This window comes from Eschrichtius robustus, chromosome 20 (assembly GCF_028021215.1).
Source record: "Eschrichtius robustus isolate mEscRob2 chromosome 20, mEscRob2.pri, whole genome shotgun sequence".
In the NCBI taxonomy this organism is placed as follows: Eukaryota; Metazoa; Chordata; class Mammalia; order Artiodactyla; family Eschrichtiidae; genus Eschrichtius; species Eschrichtius robustus.
In genome coordinates, this window is record NC_090843.1 from 12,887,366 (window position 1) to 12,900,731 (window position 13,366).

The 13,366-nt window shown below is 47.3% G+C and overlaps 1 non-coding gene across 1 annotated transcript; it reads right to left on the minus strand.

Moving 5' to 3' along the window:
* Window positions 1-3,081: 3,081 nt before the first annotated feature.
* TRNAM-CAU (transfer RNA methionine (anticodon CAU)) lies at window positions 3,082-3,153 on the minus strand. Its single transcript has one exon. It is a non-coding gene; the product is annotated as a tRNA-Met (tRNA).
* Window positions 3,154-13,366: the final 10,213 nt, after the last annotated feature.

The following is a 13,366-nucleotide window of genomic DNA, read 5'->3' on the forward strand; positions in this document are numbered from 1 at the left end:
CAGGGGCCTGCGTGTGCCCTCCCTCACCAGCCCCACCCAGGCAACTCCCTCGTGCTTTGGGAGCCAGCACCAGCCTGGAGCAGGGGAGCATCTTTGCCCGAAGCCCTCCGCGGGCCAGGGATGCCAGGAGTCGGGTGGGGCTGCTCCTCTTGCTTCAAAAGCCACCTCTTCCAGCTACAACAAAAACACCCCTGGGCCAGGGCCCAGGCTGGGGGACTGGGCGTTCACACATGCGTTGTCAGGTCCTACCCGCAGCTGACCTTTGGTTACGGCCGCATGAGAGGAAAGTGGAATGAGGATTGGTTTTCCTTCATTATAACTCAAGTGATATGAGCAGTCACAGTGAGGGGTGGCGCCACGATCGGGCTGGGGTGGTGTGCCGGGGGTGTCTGCTAGTGAGCAGTGCTATCCTGGCATGAGGAGGGGAACAGAGTAGGTCCAGATTCGTGTCACACCCAGCAGCTGCCCTACAGGAGTGCTGTTGTCTGAGTCCTGGTGCCACTGATACCTCCAGTGGCCCGTGATCATGTCCTGTAGGTGTGTGTATGTCGGCCATCCTGGTGAATAGCTGTTCTCCAGCGCCCTTGCTCTGGACCATATCCGAGCCCAGATTTCTCAATTCCGTTTCCTCCAGGCCTGTCAGCTTGGTCCAGTTCCAGCCAGTGTAGATACTGGTGCTTCTTCCTCAGCTTTGCTGGAGTAAGGATTGGAGTTCATGCACTGCCCACACATCAGTTTGATGCTGGCCTAGGGTGTGAGGCAAGGGCACTGCCTGTTACAGGCTCTTAAGTTCTGCCACTGACTTAAAGGTGTTCCGTGGCCTCACCTGCTGGCCCAAAGCTGAGCAACAGAAGCTTCTGGACACACCGCCTGCAGTGAGACCTCAGGTCTTCACACAGTCCAATCAGACGCAGGTGAGGGGTGTCTCACCTGGTGAGGGGACTGCGGCTCAGGCAGGCAGCTCACTTGCCTGAGGCCACCTGGCCACCAAACGTGAGCTCCCACCTTGGGCCCAACCTTGGTACTTAGATGCCACCTCCTTCCACACAGGCATTGGCCTTGCTCCTGATCAGCAACAGCAGACATAGCATTCATTTAAAGCAAACGAACCCTCACCTCTGATGTTCTGGGAAGCAGGGAGCACAGTCTCATGTTTGGACAGAGACTGGCCCCTGGACTTTCTGAATAAGGATAAGCCATGTGTTCTGGGGTTTTTTTGTTTTTGGTTTTTTGAGTCATAGATGTAGTGTACTGGATAAGAGACCCGTGGCACTAGTCTTTCTAAGGCTACACTGAAGCTGTGAAAAGCCTGGCTTTTTAACTGGGAAAAAGTGTCTTCTTTTCCGTGTCCCTGTAAAAAGTGTTCCACATTAGTTTTACATGGATGTTTCCAAAAGCTTGATGAAAGAACTCAAGCACAGCATTCTAAGAGTGAAGGGTAGTTACACTCAGTGAGTCATGCAAGTAGTGAATTGTATGTGACTTAAAGCACTAGTATTTCTAAGGCTACATTGAAGCTGCCAAAAGCCTAGATTTCTTCAAGGAAAAACTGTCTTTCTTACCGTCTCCTTGTAAAGACTTCCTTTTAAATTAGATTTATATAGACTTTCCTTACAAGCTTCATGAAAACTTTTAGGCACAATGTTCTTTGAGTGAAAGGTAATGATTTTCAAGCCATACGTTTTAAAGACAAGGAGAGCAGGTACCAGAAGGGAAGTCTGATTTTTAAATTGAAATCAAATTGCACATACACATACATGCACGTGTGCACACATGTATATGTGTACATACACGTGTGTGCATATATACACGTGCATAACTATATGTGCACATATACATACATGTGCACATACCCATGCATACATATACATGGACATATGCGTGCACACATACGGGTATGTGTGTTATGCATATACACATGCACACGTGTATATACGCATACACATGCATGTGTACACATACATATACACTGACGTGTGTACATATATGTGTGCACATACATACACAGGCATATGTATGTGCACACACATATACATGTGTACACGGACATGCACATGTAAGCATATAAGCACATATACATATATACACATACACACATAAGCATATACTTGGGCACACGACCTATGAAGTATTGGTGTCAATGAGAAGAGCAGGTGCACTTGTGGGCACTGTCACTCTCAAGAGCCTTTCCTACGACAGTAGCCGCCCAGGGGCCCAATGGGCAGTACCTGAATGGACCCTTTTCTGCGTTGGCATGAAGAGTAAACAGTCTGCACTAAAAGCTCGTCAGTGGAGAAGATTAAGTAATTGTCTGTCCTGACATGGGATTCTAGAGGTTAAATGTGCATGATGGGACATCTCAGAACTAGAGTATGAGCCCCTTTGGTCTCCTTTTTTTATTTTATTTTTTATTTTAATTTTTTTTGGCCGCGCTGTGCGGCTTGTGGGATCCTAGTTCCCTGACCAAGGAATCGAACCAGGGCTCTCGCCAGTGAAAGCTTGGAGTCCCAACCACTGGACCGCCAGGGAATTCCCCTAGTCTCCTTTTTTTAAAGCCAAACTGGGGGGCAGGACAGGAGGAAGGACATTAAAAAGAACAAAGAGATCAGGAAATCCCTAACGTGGCTCCCTCTGGGGTGGGAGGAAGGGGAACACTGGTGATCAGGTGGACTGCCAGGGTCTCAGAGTTACCACCTATCCTGTGCCGGACTATGTCCCTGTGTCCCACTGCTCGGGACACAAGAGAGGGAGACAAAATGGTCACAGGCAAAGCAGATTCTACCGAGATTTGAACTTGGATCTCTGGATTCAAAGTCCAGAGAGCTAACCATTACGCCTTAGAACCATATGCCACTGTGTCCCTTTGCTGGCCACCCTTGGCCTAAGTGCCCCTGGGAAGGGACAAAAGGGGTCCACAGGTCCCACTGAGATTTCGACTCAGATCCCTGGACTCAGAGTCCAGAGTGCTAACCGTTACATCATAGAACTAGTTGCCACCCCTGGACACCAGGGTCCACAGGCCGACCTTGCCCCACAGCTGGGGACCCAAAAGCCAGATCTAGCAGGCAAAATGTAAGCTCATAGCAGAGGATGGTTTCGATCCATCGACCTCTGGGTTATGGGCCCAGCACGCTCCCGCTGCGCCACTCTGCTGTAATGTCCTTCCCTCTGAGCCTGTCTGTAACAAGCCCTACAGCCTCCCTGGGGTACAGCCCAGAAGACAAAAGAAAAGGGGTGGGGGGAGGGCGTCTCCTGCAAGTGCCCTTTTAAGAATAAAGTGGATGTTCGCTCTCCCTCCCTCAACTTCTTACCCAGAGAAATCTCTGAATTCACGTCCTTTTCTGCTGTTTAAAAAAAGTCAAGAAACACAACCTTCAGCCCAGAGTGTCTTTGGACAATGGTGGCAGGTTCTGTATTGCAGCGATGCTGGTTGGATTTCGGAAAAGAACAAAAGCAACGTTTCTCCTCATCATTTGAAAAAGACTCCTAATTTGTCCCAATTATCAATAAACTATCCTTTTAATTCGGCTTCTTCTCTTGACCTACTTCTTCCCCATGGCCAAGGAAGCTGTTTTATCCATACAAAACTGCATAAAATTAAAGTGTTATGAAATCTTGCTGTTCAGCTTTATAATTTGAAGAAAAAATTAAAAATAACTTTGCATTTCAAAGGGGTAGAAACTATTCCCCCAAGAACATTCTGGATATAAATCCTTTGGGGGAAAAAATCGCTGAATTTGTGCTGAACCTTTTCACGTAAAAAGTGTCCATGGAACTTGCCGTTGCAGATAGTAGGGTGTCTCCTCTCTCAAGCCAACAGAATCATCAGGAAAAATAAACACAGAGACTGAAACTGCTGGAGTTCTATGGCCAGACTATGAACACCAGGACAGTCAAAGGACATGGAACTATTTCTCTTTTTTTTTAACTTTTTATTTTATATTGGAGTATAGTTGAATAACAATGTTGTGATAGTTTCAGGTGTACAGCAAAGTGATTCAGTTATACATGTATCTATTATTTTTTCAAATTCTTTTCCTATTTAGGTTGTTACATAATATTGAGCAGAGTTCCCTGTGCTATACGGTAGGTCCTTGTTGGTTATCCGTTTTAAACATAGCAGTGTGTACATGTCAGTCCCCAACTTCCTAACTATCCCTCCCCACCACCCTTCCCCACTGGTAACCATCAGTTCATTCTCTAAGTCTGTTTCTGTTTTATAAATAAGTTCATTTGTATCATTTTTCTTAGCTTCTGCAATATTTATCTGTCTGACTTACTTCACTCAGTGTGACAATCTCTAGGTCCATCCACGTTGCTGCAAATGAGATTATTTCATTCTTTTTAATGGCTGAGCAATATTCCATTGTATATATGTACCACATCTTCTTTACCCATTCATCTGTTGATGGACATTTAGGTTGCTTCCATTTCTTGGCTATTGTAAACACTGCTGCAATGAACACTGGGGTGCATGGAACTATTTCTACAAGCAGGGTTAAATGAAGCCACAGGCACGGTATGCAGTCCCACACTGGCCACAGCACTGAGACGTCAGAATCCCAAGGCCTGGAAGCTGGAGTTCCTGGACCCAGTGAGAACAGGAGCTGTGGCCTTCTTCCCTAGCAGGTTGTGGACCTTCAGCTAGGCAGGGAAGAACTGAGGAATACCCAGGCCTTCTCCCCCCTCCCCCAACCTCTAATCTCCTTACCAGTGCCTCTCATTGGCTACAGCCACTCAGCTCTCTTGCCCTCCAGCTTCCTGTTGGTCTTAGGGAAGAGGAAGGTAGTGGTGGATCTAGAGGGGAAGCAGAAGACACCCAGAACTGCAGAACACAACTAGAATCCAGACGTACAACCACATTGCCAAGGGCTCTGAAGGGAGAGTGAAGATGAGGGAGGAACTTTAGCAAAGGCCTGGGCAAAGCTACCAGGCAGGGACTTCTACAACTTTAGTGACACATCCAGCACAAGGGGCACAAGGGGCAGCCCCTGGCTCAGAATATCAAGACAGACTGGCAGTTGCCTTGGGGGATAAGGCTCCCTGAAATGCACCCACAGGGCTGTACCGTGAGCCTGAATCTCCACCACCCGGGTCTAGGATATTGTCTGAGTCTGATAAATCTAGCCATATAGGTACACTGTGAGGCAAAAAGGTGGCCACTGGGAGAAGACAGGGGGAAGCCCTCTGGGCAGCACATCTCATCAATGCCTCAGGCAGGGCCTGAACAAAACCACATTGGAGGGTTGGGCTCAAAGCTCTTTGCCAGTGAGGTGTGGGGATGGACTTTTCTGAACGGGTCCAGAATTTGAGAGATTCATTATTCCACACAAAAGCTCTTCCAAAGGTCTCTACTGTGGGAAAGGCTGAACCAGGTGGCCTAGGTAACCTGCAGATACCTGTCAGACTCCTTCTTCAGCCATCCTAGTGATGCTTGCTTAACCGTTGGACCGAACTGTGGGGACAGGGAAGGAGACTCTCCCACTAAGCCTGCCCTGCCTGACTCCCACGTACAAGTTTTAGTGGCCAACCCTAAATCCCAATATTGGCTGCGGGGCAGAGCGGGCAGCCAGCCACCTGAGGGTGAGGCCACATCGGAACAGACTCTAATTCCGGACCTGGACTTATTTGCTTTCCATTCGGGCACCCCACTGTCATCGCGTCCATCACAACACCGCTCCCAGCAAACCACGGGGCTTTACAATGACAGGTCTCTGCTCGTGGGAAAGGATTTCTCTTTTCAGTACCTCACCACCAGAGGCAGTGCCCTAGAAAGGCGCGTCAGCGCCTATTTGTTTCCTCAGCACAGCTGAGAAGGGAGAGCGCAGGACCAAAGCGAAGGTGCGCTCCGTTCCCGCTGACAATTGTGCCCAATTGCTCGGGAGGAGGCCGCCCCGCTTTCCGCCTTAAGCCCCGTCGAACTCGGGGCCCCGGGCCCACTGCCAAGCGTGGCACCCGCTCCACTCGTCGCCGAAGGAGGCGGCGGACGGCGGCCACGCGGCCCCAGACTCAGCCATGACCTCGCCAGGTCTCGGCGGAACCGGATTCCTCCCTCTGCACGGCGTCGGCGGTCACGTGGGCGCGGTCACGTGGGAGGGCCGTCACGTGCCCTGCGTAAGTCCGCTTCAGGCGGCGGCGCTGCTGTCTACCCCTAGCGGTTGCGTACGTTTCTCATTTAGTGGCGTGGGTCGGGGACCCTGGTGGCCGCGCTGGGGACAGGGCGAACTCCGGGCCTGCCCCCTCCATGGGGCCGCGCTGATTGATGCCCCTGCCGTGCAGACGCTGCGCGCTCCCGGTCGGGCCCCAGGTGCCCTGCTCCACGCAGGGCACAGGATGGGTGGGGTCTCCAGCTTGTGCAGTTTGGAGCTCCCCTTTTAAGAAGAATACGGAATTAGATACGAAGGTGAATGTTGATAAGAATAAGTAACCACAACAAACTGCAAATTATACACAGCTGATTAATATCACAAACTTTAAACAGCTAAAACATTTCACTGGGACTACCTTGGTGGCGCGGTGGTTAAGAATCCACCCGCCAAGGCAGGGGACACGTGTTCGAGCCCTGCTTGGGGAAGATCCCACATGCTGCGGAGCAACTAAGCCTGTGCGCCACAACTACTGAGCCTGAGCTCTGGAGCCTGTGAGGAGTCACAACTACTGAGCCTGCGGGCCACAACTACTGAAGCCTGAACGCCTAGAGCCCGTGCTCTGCAATAAGAGAAGCCACTGCAATGAGAAGCCCGTGCACCGCAACGAAGAGTAGGCTCTGCCCGCCGCAACTAGAGAAAGCCCGCGCGCAGTGATGAAGGCCCAACACAGCCAAAATAAAATAAAATAATCAATTAAAAAAATTTTTTTTAATAAAACATTTCACTAGTTAACTGCCTAACACACCTCATATTTTTTTCTTTTTTTTTTTTTCTTTTAGTTGCAGCGTGCGGGATCTAGTTCCTTGACCAGGGATGGAACCCGGGCCCCCTGCATTGGGAGCGTGGAGTCTTAACCAATGGACCACCAGGGAAGTCTCAATCTTTTCTAAATTTTTAAATGCAGACCTTAATTACTCCTTCATATGGGAATGATTTGGTAATACTGTTTTTATATGGTAAATAGATAATTCAGTCTTTTCTTTAGCAGGGTTAATCAAATTTTGCTTTTTATTATTAATAGTTTAGAAAAGATTGTCCAGAGTTGCATTCTTTTGATGATGTTACATACTGTTTCAGGGTTGCCATCAGACTTGGCCAAACCTATCCTGTATGTCTGGAGGCAGGGAACCACCTCTAGTCCGTGATGGCCTCACAGTGACTTGTTAGGAGCTTTGTGTCATGTATTTCATGATTTGTGTTTCATGTCAGACCAGGAAGAAATGGAAAACACTTTCCACGTTTGCTTTCCTCATCTTCACAAATTGGATCGCATACGTTCTGTGTGTTTCTGACCTCCTTACAGAAGGAGCCTACTCTGTTTTTATGTGATTTGTGTGTGGCCCAAGTAAACATGTTCTTGTGCTTTGTGCAGTCTTCATGATTTTTGACAGTTCTAAAGACATCCACTGATGTGAAAGTCTGTCTGATGTAAGTGATGTCTGTCTTGTTGAAAACTACACAAGCAAAACAATACAGGCAATGTTTAGTCTTGGAATAGGCTAGTCAATATCCTGTAGCAGTTTTCCTGTTAAAAAATAACTTTCAAATGTTTTAAGAAGCATCTCTTTTGTCTGTTGTACCTTGATTCTTTGTAAATGGAATCATAATTTTGAACGAATGAATTTTTCATTAAACAGGGTTGGGGGAATTAGTGTTCATTCTAACAGGTTTAGTGAAGTAATCAATGAAGTAAAAAATCAGTGGGTGGGGCCACCTGCTGTGTCCTGCTGAGTGGACTGGTTGTGGTTTTCTTTTCTGTTATCATCATCTTCCTTCTGCTTTTTTTTCCTTCTGTTTTTTTTGTTTGTTTTTTGCTTCCTGTTTAGGAGTGTTCTGACTCTCATAATACCTTTCATCTCTGTGTTGTCATTTTCATTACCCATATTTTCTTAGATGTCATGATTCTTTCCCTTCATGATTTTGACCATTATCGTTTTTAGTTTCCATTGTGTTACATTTGTTTTGATATTTTGAAGTTTCTACCAGACTTTTTCTTTTGTTTTTTTTTTCTTTTTTTCCCCTCCCTTCCAGTAAAATACTTCCTTCTGTTTGAATTTTGATATGATCAGTAATTCTTTAAAAGTATACAAAGTTAATCTGAATTTAAGGCAAGTACAAGTACAACTCAAATGCATTTTTTTATTGCCCCTATGTGTACTGAGCTCCATGACTATGAAATAAAATAACTGTACACCACATACAGTGATTTACAGGTGAATGTGTGAAGGAGTTCTATCATAGGAAAACACATTTCTTCAGGCCCTTTTGCTGTGTCATATGAAGGTTGAAATGAGTTCATACTGACGTTTCTAGCTCTAGTCCAGCTTCATGGTTTCCACGTGGTTTCCTCCAGCCTTTCCTTGCTTCTCTGTAACTCACTCTCCAACATGAGAAATCTTCTTTGCCCACTTTTTAAAATTGTGGTATTTGATTTGTTAGAGGCAAGATCCCTGTCTTCTCATCTTTTTTTTTTTTTTAAGATATGAGACAGTATTTTCCATATAGTTTTTTTTTTCTTTTTTTTTTTATAAATTTATTTATTTATTTTTGGCTGTGTTGGGTCTTCGTTTCTGTGCAAGGGGTTTTTCTAGTTGCGGTGAGCGGGGGCCACTCTTCATTGCGGTGCGCGGGCCTCTCACTGTCACGGCCTCTCTTGTTGCGGAGCACAGGCTCCAGATGCACAGGCTCAGTAGTTGTGGCTCACGGGCCTAGTTGCTTTGCGGCATGTGGGACCTTCCCAGACCAGGGCTCGAACCCGTGTCCCCTGCATTGGCAGGCAGACTCTCAACCACTGCACCACCAGGGAAGCCCTTCTCATCTTTTTATTTCCTAAATGAAGCACAGTGTCTCCTACAGATGTAGCTCTGCACCGATGTTGAATTGACATGTTTAGCTTTGATGTTTACCATCAGAATTCTCTACAAAATAGTTGCCTCAGCTTCCATGCTCATGTTCTGACTGCCTGCTTCCTCTCTATTTCTCATCCCTAACCCAGGGCCAGCAGGATGAGGCAAAGTTTTCGTCTTGGTCCTCCGTGCTTCACATAAGCTCAGAGAAGTTTTCTGCATGGGCCAATGGACAGTAAGTGATTGGAATAATCATTCACTCATTATGTCACTTTCCCAAACTTACTCTGCATCAGGCCAGTGCCAAGCCTAATCAGGAGCTCCAATTCCAGGCTCAGAGTCCTGTTGGGATAACATGTACGCAATGACTGTCCCAGACTGCAAGCTGGGAACCAGGTGGGTACCAAGCGGCTTCGAGGGAGGAGCAGTTCTCACGGCATGGCAGGTGGCCGGGGCGGCTGATGGAGGTGCCATGGGAGCCGGGTCTTGCATTTGGGTGTCTGGGTGAGCATGTGAGGGGAGGGGGACCCGGGGAAGGGGGCTGGCCATGTGTGAGGGAATGTGGGCTGCTGGTCCAGGTGAGGAGTGCTGAATCAAGGCTGCCTCCCCTCCCTGTCCTGATGAAGGCAGGGCCCAGGTCCCCTTTGCTCCCTGTGGGCCTGGGCATCCAGCACTGGGCCCAGCATGAAGCTGGAAATAGGAAATGTTTGATGAGTGGACAAGCTAGTGAATGAATGAATGAAAGAGTGAATGCATGAATGGGCGATGAGTAGCCCATGAGTCAAAGTTAGCCTGGAGGCTTAGAGCTCAGGAGATGGGAGGACCAGAGATGCCCAGACAAATTCTGAGAAGCCACAGCCCAGGTTGGGTGGGGCTGGGGCTGGGGGCCCTGAGTCCAGGCGATAGAAGTTCCTCTATTCAGAAATAGCCTTTAGCTATTGAATCCTTGTCTGTCCTACTGTCTGTGTTTTGCATGTTTTCCATGTGGGCTTTGGGGGACACTAACCTCAGCATAGAGATCCAGAAAGGTCACCTGGAGGAGACTTGGCTGGATGGCCGATGCCAAGGGCAACCGAAGATGGGTCTGCATGTGGCTGACCATGGGACACCAGTCACTACAAGGGGCACGTGCCTCACACCTTCATCCCCCGCTCCCAGGCCATCCCTGGTGTTCTTCTCAAACTTAGGTAAATGTGACCTGTGGTCCAGTGGTAAAGAATCTGCCTTCCAATGCAGGGGACATGGGTTCGATCCTTGGTCAGAGAACTAAGATCCCACATGCCGCAGGGCAACCAAGGCCACGTGCGCAACTACTGAGCTGTCGTTCCTCAACTAGAGCCCGTGTGCCACAAGCTACAAAGCCCACGCGCCCTGAAGCCTGTGCCCCACAACTAAACTAGAGAAAAACCTGGACACCACAACTAGAGAGAAGCCCGCACACCACAACAAAGAGCCTGCATGCCTCAGCGAAGATCCCGAGTGCCACAACTAAGACCCGACGCAGCCAAAAATAAATAAATAAATAATAAATCTTAAAAAAAAATGTGGCCTAGAGCACAGAGGCACACAAGACAGCTGGAGCAGGGCCCCCCTGCCCCAGGGCACATTCTGAGGGCTGCGTTTCTGGGAACATTGCCTTAACCCAGGAGGTAAGTACAGTAAATCCCCTACGTACGAATGAGTTCCATTCCAAGAGCACGTTCGTAAGTCCAGTTTGTTCATAAGTCGAACAGGTTAGCCTAGGTACCCAACTAACACAGTTGGCTATATAGTACTGTACTGTAATAGGTTTATAATACTTTTCACACAATACATAAAAACAAAACACAAAAAATAGAACATTTTTAATCTTACAGTACAATAGAACAGCTGGCATACAGGGGCTGGCATTGAGTGAACAGGCAAGAAGAGTTACTGACTGGAGGAGGGAGAGGAGGTGGGAGATGGTAGAGCTGAAGGATCATCAGCAATTGGAGACAGAGGGCAAGCTGCAATTTCACTCACATTGATAGAATGCACTTTGGAATCTTTGAAAGTTTGCAACTTGAAGGTTCGTATTTAGGAGACTTACTGTGCACATAGCCACATATGTAATGGCTTCTGTGACGTGTGAAGAACTATGCAGGGACACACCCAAGGACCCCCTTCCTGCCCCCGGGTGTACAGAGAGTGGGAACATGCCTCCCCCTGTTTCCAAAGCTCCGAAGGGAGGTCTTTGGAGAAGAGGTTTTGGTGGAAGAGGATTAGAAACACACTTTCAGGTCCAGTTAATATCAGCAAATTTAAGGGTATTCTCAGTATTTTCTTTTTTAAATTGGTATTATAAGATTTATCTCTGAAGCTCTCATTTTAAAAAAAAATTTATTATATTTATTCGGCTGGGTCGGGTCTTATTTGTGGCATGTGGGATCTTAGTTCTTTGACCAAGGATCAAACCCACGTCCCCTGCATTGGAAGGCAGATTCTTAACCACTGGACCACCAGGGAAGTCCCTGAAGCTCTCATTTTTTTAGAATGAAATTCAACTAGGAATGTGTGTATTATTCACCTATAAAACTCACTCTTTCCAAAAATCAGACAGGGTTTAAAACATTTTACCAATTTTTAACTTTTATGTGATCTAATTATGTTTTCCAACCTTAATTAAAATGTAATTTTAAATTGCAATTACAAAAGTGAGACATGCTTATTATTGTTTCTTATTATGGAAAAGGGTAGAATCCTAAGAAGTGGGAGTAGCTCATATGAGCAGCTGGGAGAGTGTTGTTCTGGGCCTTTCCTGGTGAACAGGTGGTAGATCAGCCCTGACCATGGGGCAAACATCACATCCCCATTACCACACCTGGGCAGATTCACCCCTTCATTTCTTTTTTCTTTTTTAATATTTATTTTTTTATTTATTCATTCATTCATTTATGCATGCTGCACCAGGTCTTAGTTGCAGCATGTGGGGTCTAGTTCCTGGACCTGGGATCGAACCCGGGCGCCCTGCATTGGGAGTGTGGAGTCTTACCCACTGGACCACGAGGGAATTCCTTTTTAAAAATATATATATGTTATTTATTTATTTTGGCACCCCTTCATTTCTTTCTTTAATTTTTAAAATTAATTATTTATTTTAATTAATTTATTTATTTTTGGCTGCATTGGGTCTTCGTTGCTGCACACGGGCTTTCTCTAGTTGCGGCAAGCAGGGGCTACTCTTCATTGTGGTGCGCAGGCTTCTCATTGCGGTGGCTTCTCTTGTTGCAGAGCACGGGCTCTAGAGCTCAGGCTCAGTAGTTGTGGCGCACGGGCTTAGTTGTTCCATGACATGTGGGATCTTCCCGGAACAGGGCTCGAACCCGTGTCCCCCACATTGGCAGGCGGATTCTTAACCACTGCGCAACAGGGAAGCCCTCATTTCTTTTTTTAAAAATTAATTTATTATTTATATATTTATTCGTGGCTGCGTTGGGTCTTCGTTGCTGCACGGGCTTTCTCTAGTTGCATAGAGTGGGGGCTACTCTTCTCTAGTTGCGTGGAGCAGGGGCTACTCTTCAGTGCAGTGTGCGGTCTTCTCATTGTGGTGGCTTCTCTCGTGTGGTTGTGGAGCACGGGCTCTAGGCACGCGGCTTCAGTAGTTGTGGAGCACAGGCTTAGTTGCCCCAAGGCATGTGGGATCTTCCCTGGGTGTCCCCTGCATTGGCAGGCAGATTCTTAACCACTGCGCCAGCAGGGAAGTCTTGGCACCTCTTCATTTCTTTAATGTGTGGATGTCCTAGTAAATATTCAGCTGGCTGCCACTGATGTACATTACAGTGCTGTGTAGATTTCTGTTTTGAACCCTGCAGGAATCAACCTAGCAGAGCTGTGCTGGTAACTTGTAAATTCCTACACCTGGAACCTCCAAGTCTGAAGATACCACACTTCCAGCTTTGCTCTATTCGAATGACCTTTTTGTGGAAACTCAAAACACTTTCCACAAAATGCTTATATTAGGAGGCACCAAAGGGTGTGCCTGGGAGAGCCTGCACCAGCTCCCCGGAATCCGGGGAGGCACCCCTGTCCCGCTGCACCCATCCCGTACATCTGTTTCTCACTTGCCTGCTGAAGACACTCCGGTTGTTTCAGCTTTTGGTTATTACGAGTAAAGCTGCTATGAACATTCTTGGACAAGCAATTTTGCAGGCATCTGCTTTCTTTTCTCTTGGGTAAGTACTGCATCTACACATACGTGGTAGTGGTTGTGTGTGTGTGTGTGTTTGTAAGACTTTATCTAAGAAGCTGCCAGGCTTTCTTGCCGAGTGGTGGTACCAACTTTATATTCCCACCGACAGCGTACGAGAGTTCTTGTTGCTTCACATCATTGTCTGCACTTAGAAAGGTTGG